Here is a 10,578-nt window from a genome sequence, read left to right on the forward strand (position 1 = left end):
CTCGGGGATAATTATCGCAATAACATAATCAGTGTAATCTTATAATTAAGTGAAGTATGGAGATAGGATATACATTGATCTTACCGCTATTATGAGAGGGAGAAAGTTTGTTTCCGATGAATCTTCGGCTCAAGCAAGAACATTTCAAAATAGGTCGGAAAAAATAATAATGGAAGTGAAAAAGCTATGACAAAATACTTGAAATTGAAAAAAAAATAAAGAAAAAATTCGTTGAAAATTGATTCTTGTACTCTTAATTAATTATGATATACAGTTGTAATTGTTCCATTATAAACCTTGAATATTTTGTATTCAAGCTTATATGCGGTCGGTCATGATTTGATTGAAGTTTGAAAAAGAAAACTTAAAAAGTTAAAATTGAAGATATACTTGAACCTACAAAGGGCATCTCCTTGTGTGAAGTGCATGTACTTCTAAGTCCTAAGGGGTCGTTTGGTGCATGGTATAAGTTGGGATATCCCAGCACTAATTTTTTATACCATATTTGGTAGGAAGTATAAATTTATCCTGAGATAAATTTATACTTTGTACCAAACAAAGCACAAAATGCATCCTGGGATAAAAGATGGGATATCCCATCTTATCCCACTTATACTGGGATTATTTTATCCCATCCAGAAGATGGGATAAAATAATCCCAACTCTTGGGCTAAATTAGTTCCGGGTTTACAATCTCGGGATAATTTTGACTATCTACCAAACGACCACTAAGTTCCTAACTGGATGCACTTTTGCTTATAATAATTGTGGCATGATAGACTTATAGCCTGTTTGGTCAAGCTTCTAAAATCAGCTTATTTTAAAAAGTATTTTTGTTTAGAAGTACTTTTCAAAAAAATACTTTTGGCGAAAAACAGTTTGTGTTTGGTCAATTAATTAAAAAAATACTTTTAAACAGTAATTAGTGTTTGACCAAGTTTTTAAAAAGTACTTCTGTTTGTATTTTTTTCAAAAGTACTTTTCAAAAAAGTGCTTTTGGGCAAAAGCTGTTTTTTTTAGCTTCTAAAAAACTGTTTCTGCTACTCCCAAAAGCACTTATTTTCTCTCAAAAGCTTGACCAAACACTTCACTTTTTTTCAAATAAGCATTTATTGAAAAAATAAATACTTTTAGGGAAAAAATAAACTTGGCCAAACAGGCTATTATTCGTCTGTAGATATTATCTATGCCAACCCACAGCATATCTACAAGGATTTTTTTTTAAAGGAAGTAATTTGAAGGTAGGATTTTATTCTGCGAACCTCATAGACAAAATCTGATGGAGATCCTCGATACCACTCTGGATTATATTCTCACTAGGAGAACAATTTCTTATTTTTTCCTGTAAATTAGAACTGCATTCCCTCATATATATTAGCTAAATGCTAATCTACCACAAACACAACCTGTAGTGTTTTGAGTAAGAACTTATTTGCGCTTGATATTTACACTAAAACGATGAATGTAACATGATTTTTTTCATGCACATATTTTTAACTTGATAATGATTAAGTGATATGTATTCTTAATTTAACTTCAAGTGTTAAATTAAATTATTTGACTTGATGTAAACACCGAATGCGACTAAGTATGGTACCTTCACATCATTCCCAAATCCAAGATCAGTCTCCTATCTTTTGTGTACACGTAGGAGTTTGTCTCAAATATTAAAAAACCCTTTTTCTCAATAGTTTTTGCTAGCGAGATATGAAAAACATATTCAATATATAGGGAACAAGTGAATATCGACCAATTTTCTTTTGGAAAAATTGAAAAAGCTTTCTATAAAACCTACATTATATTAACGTGCTTAACACCTTTTAAGTTTCAAATACCTTATACCTTAAAGATCTACCTTTTTTATTTAATTTTATAAGTATATACCTTCAAAATATACCAAGAGTAGGACAAGCATGAACTGTTGTGCTCTTCAACCTTCATCGAGGAAGTCCAATGGGTGATGACAACCAGGAACTTGCAAGTAGTACTCCATAAAGTCCAATAATGGAAGATGAAGAAGTGTTAAGATAATACCACTGAGTTGGTAGAACTTTTGTTCACCTATTGAATACTATTGGGAAAATTTTCAAATGTATTCATGAGATATTTAATTAGTCTTATGTATTAACTTGAGCCGAGGGTCTTGCAGAAATAGTCTCTCTACCTTTCAATGTAGAGGTAAGGTCTGCGTACACTTTACTCTCCTCAAATTCCACATCGTGAATTTCACTGGGTATGTTGTTGTTGTTTATATTTCGTTTAACTTTTAAGTTTTACTGATCAAACTCCCATATCGTTAATTTCATCTCAATATATTAGCGTCTTTCTCTAACAGTTGTCCACCTTAACTCTGACATTTGCCACGCAAAACAAACAAAAGGTTACATTATACCATAAATTATCAAATCTTATATATATATATATATATATAAAAGCAAGACATAGGCCCTCTGACGTGGCACAACTAAAACACTGGAATTGTATTTATCTTTTTTTTTATAAATTTTTGACAATTAATTCCTTCTTTCCCTACTTACACTATTAAACGGATATTAGGGAATGATCATACATAAGCTTAGTGAGATCGTTCGCCATCGCGCAAAGCTCAGGTAAATCACCTAGTTAATCTATATATAATATAAAACTAGGAATAGACAATCCTATGTGGCACCTCTATATGGCCAAGGATTCTATTTATCTTTTTTCTCATTTTTTTAATTTTTTATATCATTTTAAATTATTCTATTTTAATTTACAAAGTCATCTACATAACTCACACCCCCTCATCTTCATAACTTCTACCTTTAATTAGTATTAGTAATTAATTTCATAATTCACAATTTAATGTACAAGTTATGACACCTAATTAAAATCACACCAACATGGTATCCATTCCAATAAATGGAGAGTATTGTCGAATGGGCAAGGAGATCAAAAGCACAAAATTGTATAACTGAGGAGGAGATCAAAAGCACAAAATGAAGAAAATGTTGATGGAGAAGGAATTGTTCCCATCTCAGGTACAATATTTATTTTAGCATGTGAGTGAGTGTCTTGGAATTTTTATTATATGAATATTTTTTTAGAATTTTTTTTTTACCCTTAGATTATTATGTTATAGAACTTCTATTGTTGATCTTCTTTTTCAGTTTATTCGTGACACAAAATTGTTGAGAAAGGTCATCATACCTTTTAGTTTAGTCTATATTTATACACCTTAATATATAAAAATTAAAATATATACACTTTGTTGCTTGGATGATTTTGATTGGCAAGCTAAATAATTCTAGCAAAATCTACTACCACCTATATCCATATATATTATAAAGCTAGGCAAAGGAGAGTGACCGGACTCTTTCCTTTTGTCAAAAAGCACAATTATTTTTTTCTCTTTTTTTTTTTTTTTGAAAAAAAATTTCCCCATATTTTCTATTTATCGTTATTGGCATGAATGTCCTAATTATTTTTATAAAAACAATTGATGTTCTTGGGAAGATGATATGGCACCATTTATTGATCAGGATTTTGATTTTTCCATTTTCTTAGATTTTACGGATTTTGATTTTTCCATTTTCTTAGATTTTACACTTTTACCTTCAAAATTCTCAATTTAGGTGTTGTATAAAAAAAAAATGATCACGTTTGTCTCTTGCGCCAAGCCTCCGCTACTTCATCGAAAAAGACATTTGATACAAGGTATGTTGCTATTTTTGTTCTCCTTCGTGTTCTTTGTAATACTCTTTAGTTTATTTAGAAATTGCTAGAGTTTTACTGATTTATGAACTTTCTTTTCTCAATATTTGCGAAAAATAGCTATGGTAATAAATCTTTTCCCCTCTCTGGCCAAGAACAATTAATTTTCTTTCCTTCATTTTTTGGCATTTTTCTATTTCCCCCCGTTCATATATGTGCCGTGTTAAAATAACTCAAAAGCCACTTTTTAACTCTCTTAATTATGATTAATTGCGCTATGTTTAAAAACTGTTAAATGAGAAAGACGTTTAGGAAAATGAATGATCAGAAGGTCCTCTTTCCCAATTTAAGGTGTTTACACACAATAACTTTCAAAATCGAAGTGAAAAAGATAAATTAAACGTTACATGTTTTCTAACTCTTTGTCTTCTTGTAATTCGTTCATATTTAATTCCATATGAAAAGAGGTGAACACAAAATTGCATAACAACAACTACAAAATATTTGAAACTGGATTCTACATGGCAATTGACAAACATGAAGAAAGTACATCGACTTCCTCATCTTTTAAATGTGTTCCATGCATTATTCATCTCCGCAAATCTAGAAGTTCAACTAAAAAGAACGTCATTTTTATACAATAGCTATATATTGTGTCATATAGAATTCTGTGTGGTAGCATAAAATCATTTAGGTGCTCCAATGTTCTAATTTTAATTACATATACTTAAGAGTCAATACCAAGCTTAACCTCATTTGTTTGTGTGTAATTATAGAGAATACTACTTGGATTTCAGAATTATAGGAGGGTTACCGCTTTCAACTATTTTATCTGCTCTTTTATGAAGTTGTATTTTCCTTCTTGACTTGGCACAACCAATCCAAAAAGATCATTAATTATCTGTATGCCTTTCTTTTTTATCGTTTTCAATAGCATTGCATCTTATAATACATAATTTGTTAATAAGGAAAAGAAGTTTCGGTCTAAGCAAAACAAATTATCTCATTTATCTTGACGTAATTTATAAAAGATCATTTTTAAATTTATTAAGATACCGCGCGAAGCGCGGTCAAATACACTAGTTTATATATACATGCCGTAATAATTTGAAGTGTATCCTTGAATGATTGGAAATGTCCAGATATACCATTGTGTGGCTCCCACCGTATCAGCCAACCAAACCAAAAAATTTCTTAAAATTCTTTAATATATAGAGGTATCTTTGAGACGAATGATAAAGATTGGGGATCCTATGAGCCCTTTTTACCTATGTCATGATTCTCATGTATTGTTAGTGAATTTACAAAGCAAGCGATCAAGGTAGAAAAATAAATCATTTTAATGGCACTCCAAGCATGTGGATATCGACTGACACAACAATAATTAATCATTGGATCCACCTAAGCTATTTCCTGCAACCATAATGAAGATCATGTTGAATGTTCTATTAGTGATTGGCTCCCTCTTGGCAAAGGAAGAAATGCAGGTTCAGGCTATTAATAATAATAATGATAATAATAATAATGATAATATAATTCTATTTTTTTATAACAGACACTTGAATGAAGTGTGTGGGCCTATATATAAAGTTATGAATAAGTTATCCATCATTAGAAATGACGGGGGCTCCTATGAGCCAAAAGGTAAACAAAGGCATATGTAAGATAAATCGCAAGCATTGACAATATATTTGGATCTTTTTCCTTTTGCCTTTACAAAATAAATGATCTTGTTCAGAAAATTATATATTATTGATGATAACTACATGAACTTTCACCTTGTTAATAAAGATTCGATTCCTCCTCACCTCAAAATCCCCGTCCCCTATTTTCCTTTTAAAATTTTTTCTATAAAGGCTATTGGACAATCATTTCAAAACTAATTGTTCAGTTTCAATTTATATTGAAATATGTGGTCTTAAAAATTATATAACAACTGTGTGGTAATAAAAGTTTGTTACTAAAAGTAAAATGAAAAGTTTAAGTTAAATTGTGTTCACATGTAGAAATATAATTTGTTATTGAACGAACTAACAAAAAAATTAGTGTCGTATAAAATGGTAAGGAAAGAATATAATATAAACCTCACCACTTTATCTTTCATGACAATCCAAAAATGTTTATACTAAGACATGTATTGAAGAAGTGAATCAATATGTCAACTAATAGAAGTTCATGAAGAGAGTTGGACTTCATGGAGTGTAAGGTTGAAAGTGACACCAAGATAATCGAATCAACAATTTCGAACAATATAGGATGCAATTTTTCAGAGAAATGGATTGGGATAGGAAAACACATTAGGCTGATGTAAGAAAATTAAGCCCATCATTAACTAATTAACTATAATAAAAGCCTGTTTTCACATAATGTAACACAATTCTTATGACAAATTGGATAGAAAGAAGACTATCAAAGGACTACGACATATAAATCAAAACAATTGACATAATTCAACAGAGGATCCACATGTGTTGGGCGAGGATGCATTCACAAAATGTCTACTATAACGGAATAATCTCAAAAGAAACAAAAGACAAAAATGCATTTCGACATTTTATTTTCTTTCTTTTGGCACTAAAGCATAAAGTCAAGTATATGTACATTCTCCCTCAGATGGCACCCATGCTTAAATTTCTTAGCAACCATATCTAGATGCATTTTAGGCCTTTGAAAAGTTGGATGATGATAAGATCCATGCTATTATCTCATAAAACGTCTGATATATTCGATCCGCGAATTTTTATTGAACATAATTAATAAGCTGACCAGCGGAGGATCCAGTATACAAGCTATGGATTTATCTTGAATTCAATAAATCAATTGAGTGATAATAGAATTACAAAGTCGAATGCATAGAGTTTAAATTTTGAATTCGCTAAAATTGACCAATTCGTGTGTTTTTTTTTTGGGAGGGGGGGGGGGGGGGGTAGGTTGACCATATAGGAATTTATAATTGGAAAGCGGGGGACAATTACGAAAAAAAGATTATTCTTTTTGGCATTTCCAAACTGAATATAACAAAAATAAAAGAGCATATTCAGCTGAGAGAAAGACAGCATGAGAAAGTGATAAAACAGATCTGACCTTCTACCTATTCACCGGTCGAAGGTTCCGGTTGTGGTTTTGTTCGGAGTTGTTGTTCATCTGATTCGAAGTAAAAAAAAAATTAGATCTATTAGCTACCAAAAGATATGAGTAACGAAGAGTTGTGCATGGGCTCAAAGTATATATAAATTGTGATGAGTGTGGGAATACAATAAGAATTTTTTTACAAAAGATTGAAGGGGTTTGTAAATAAGCGTGGATCAGGAAAAGGTACAGTGACGGTTTCTGAAAATGCATACCCGGCCACATTAATCCAGAAATTAGCAAAACATAAGAAATATGCACAGGTATTGGGTGATAGAGGAGGTGGAGCACAGATGAAGCTACCGATGATGGGTGATAATGGAGGTGGAACTAAGCCTGTCAAACGGGCTGAGTGGGATAGGGCCCGACCATAGTTAAGGGGACGGGCTGGGGGCCGGGCCTGGGGAGGGGAAAGAGTGTCCGGCCAACTTCCTACCACGGTAAGGGTACATTGCGGGCTTATTGGGCGAGGTACATTATGGGCTTATACAGACGGGTTTTAATTATTTTTAAATTTTTTGTTATATATTTACTAAATTTGAACTTTGAACTTTAAATTCTAACTGTTGCCAACTTTATTTAACCATCAAGTTTCTTAAATTATATTTTGGCTCTATTTTCAATATATAAATATCCTTCACTCTTCTTCATATTTAGTGGATTAATACAAATATAAAGGTCTTTACTGAATCTCACTTAAAATCATTATGTTAAAGAAAACTGACTAACTATTTTAGAAATGCTATGTCTGTTTACTCTCATAACTTGGAAGGAGATTTTTTTTTTTTTTTTTTTTTTTTACCAAAAAGTTTCTGCAAATAACATAATCACTTAAATACAAGTACATCTCAGTAAATAACAGGAAAAAGCCTAGAGATGCAATTTTCCAAAAAGATATGATACTACACCAACAATATATATATATATATATATATATATATATATATATATATATATATATATATATATATATATATATATATATATATATATATATATAACCCTATTAGACTGGCTGCGGAATGACATCCATCCAAAAAAACCTCGCCAACGTCATGAAAACGAGACAACAACCCAGCCCTGATCCTAACATATCTGTTGTGGCCATATCGAGGCCCCAACAATTCTTGATAATGTAGTATAATTGGTTATAGGCATCAAACCCATAACCAACTACAAGACAATGGCTTCCTTCATTTCAGCAAACAGAAGCCGGCCAACAGCAGCATAAACCTCACCAATGCCATAGACAGTCTGAAATAAGATAAAAAAAATCAAGGAATCATGCTCAAAAAAGGGTTTACAAGAACACATATATAATTCTTCTCTGTCCCATGTTACATTACCCATAAGTTTTCAGACTTTAAGAAAATAAATACTACGATTTTTCGACGCAATTTATCTTGTAGATGAGAAAATCAGGAAAGAGCTTCAGTTAAGTGTAGAATTTAGTTTTTGCAGCTACAACAGCTAGGGGTGTTCACGGTTTGGTTAAAACCGATCCAAACCTCAAACCGATTAAATAAACCGATATTCGTTTGGTTTTGGTTTGGTTTGGGTTTGAATTTTAAAAAATTGACAATATTTGATTCGGTTTGATTTTATTAAAAATAAACCGAAGAAAAAATCGAACCGAACCGACCAAATAATAGACACAATTTTTATAATCACTTGTTACACCCCGTAGTTTCGTACGTGGAAATTAATAAGTGTTGGACGTTCTAAGTATGGATACTGGAGTTTCCTTCAAGGATATATGATATTATATGAAGTAATCCTATGGTCATGACGGTTTACGTTGATATAATAAGCTATGGGAAACTCTGGGACCAAACAAATCGAAGAAAATAAATTTGTCGAAAATTTGGAAAATAGTTGACAGAATTTTTGGATAGAATTTTGGGTCAACTTTGGAGGGGTATATCTCCTAGTATATTAAGATTTTTAAGGTGTTTCAAAATCCTAAAATGAAGTTCGTCGAGTCTAGTTTCCAACGCAACAAACCGCTCATCGATATGATATCAGACCAGAGAATTATGGACGTTACAAGTTCAGCTGACAGAGCAGAAATGCGTGCTACATTAACCGACTTGCTACAGTACCCCGACCCGAATTTGAACTAATATAAAAGGGGCTTGCCCCCTCTTTTTCATCCAAAAAACCTCTTCCAAATTGTTCCAAAATCCTCTAGAAATTTCCCTAAATTTCAAGGCTAAATCAACAATAATTCCCGAATTTCGGTTCAGGCAACGTATAGTTGCGAGTATAGAATCGTATAGCGATGCGTGTGGTTCAAGTTTAAGGTGGAAAAAGTGAAGATATAGCGATATTATCAGGAGTAAGGTATGAATCTCCTATTATTAATATTTATTTTGGTTTATTTACGGGGATAAAAATGTCAAATAGCCGTATAATAGTTTTGTTGGTAGAAATATGGGATAAACCCCATATGGGATGTTTATGGAATATTTTGGTGTTGAGAATATTATGATTAATGTTGGTATTGATGTTGTTGTTGTTGGTTGCTGATTACTATTTTGGGCTAGGCATATAAACAGGGGAGATGCTGCCGAAATTTCGGCAGATTCTAGAAAGATCTATTTGAAGGACTAAGACAAGCATTGAGTAGTTAGAGTTAAAGCGACCAAAAAGGTATGTTAAGGCAAAACCTTTATTTCTAAAGGCATGATTCCTTGTTGTAAACCTTTGTACTATATCCATAATATCGTTGCTTCCACAAATGCTAGAAGCTTATGAATCTCATGATCCTTATGATATTATTGAGCTTATTCATGACCTTTGGAATTATTCATTGTGATTGATATCACCTTATGATACTTGTTCCTTCAAGGTGAGAGATAGCGATGACGATAGTTCCAATAACCCAACGAGTTTAGGAAGGTGTCTTAAGGAATGTTTTGTGGGACATGAATAGAGTGCTAGTAGAGGGTCCCTAATGAAGTATTTAATGTTCGAAGAGAGGGTTATGTTGTATCTTAGGACTTGGTTAATGTTTAGTCAAGCGGGAAGAAGTATCAATGGCCTGAGTTGTGCTTATAAGTCTTATGTAATTATGTAGACCCTACGAGTTAAGTGATGACCACGGGAAGGGCATAGAGATTACTTGTAGATGTTTAGTTATGATGTTGATTATAGTTACCACTGGTCTACGACCAGTCGGACAGATGTTACCACCGGGCTACGACCGGTTGGGCAGATGTATGTATGTATGTATGCACATATTTACCACTGGACTGCAGCCAGTCGGGCAGTTACCACCGTGCTACGGCCGGTCGGGCAGTTACCGCTGATCAGTCGGGCAGTTGCGCTCTACCGTCGGGCGATAATCGGACAGGCTATTACCACCGGACTGCAGCCGATCGGGCAGTTACCACTGATCAGTTGGGCAGTTAGTATAGGATGATTAGTAAGATAAAGGCACAGTACTGTACATAGATATGGTTAAGCATGCGAGAGTATAGAGAGAGATATGTATCATATATGGATCGGGTTGCACGCCGCAACACATATTCAGATTACGTTTGATGATAAGGTAACCAGGACTATGGTAGGGTATACAGACCTAGTAAAGATCGCAAGAAGATGAAGAGGTATGTATACATATGCTAGATTTCCATCGGTAGTTCAGAAATGCCAAGTTGATTCTTATTCTTCTCATCTTTAGTATATGGATATTTTGTTGCACTTTTCGCCTTATATACTCAGTACATTGCTCGTACCAACGTCCTTTTGCTG

This window comes from Lycium barbarum, chromosome 5 (assembly GCF_019175385.1).
Source record: "Lycium barbarum isolate Lr01 chromosome 5, ASM1917538v2, whole genome shotgun sequence".
NCBI classification, from domain to species: domain Eukaryota; kingdom Viridiplantae; phylum Streptophyta; class Magnoliopsida; order Solanales; family Solanaceae; genus Lycium; species Lycium barbarum.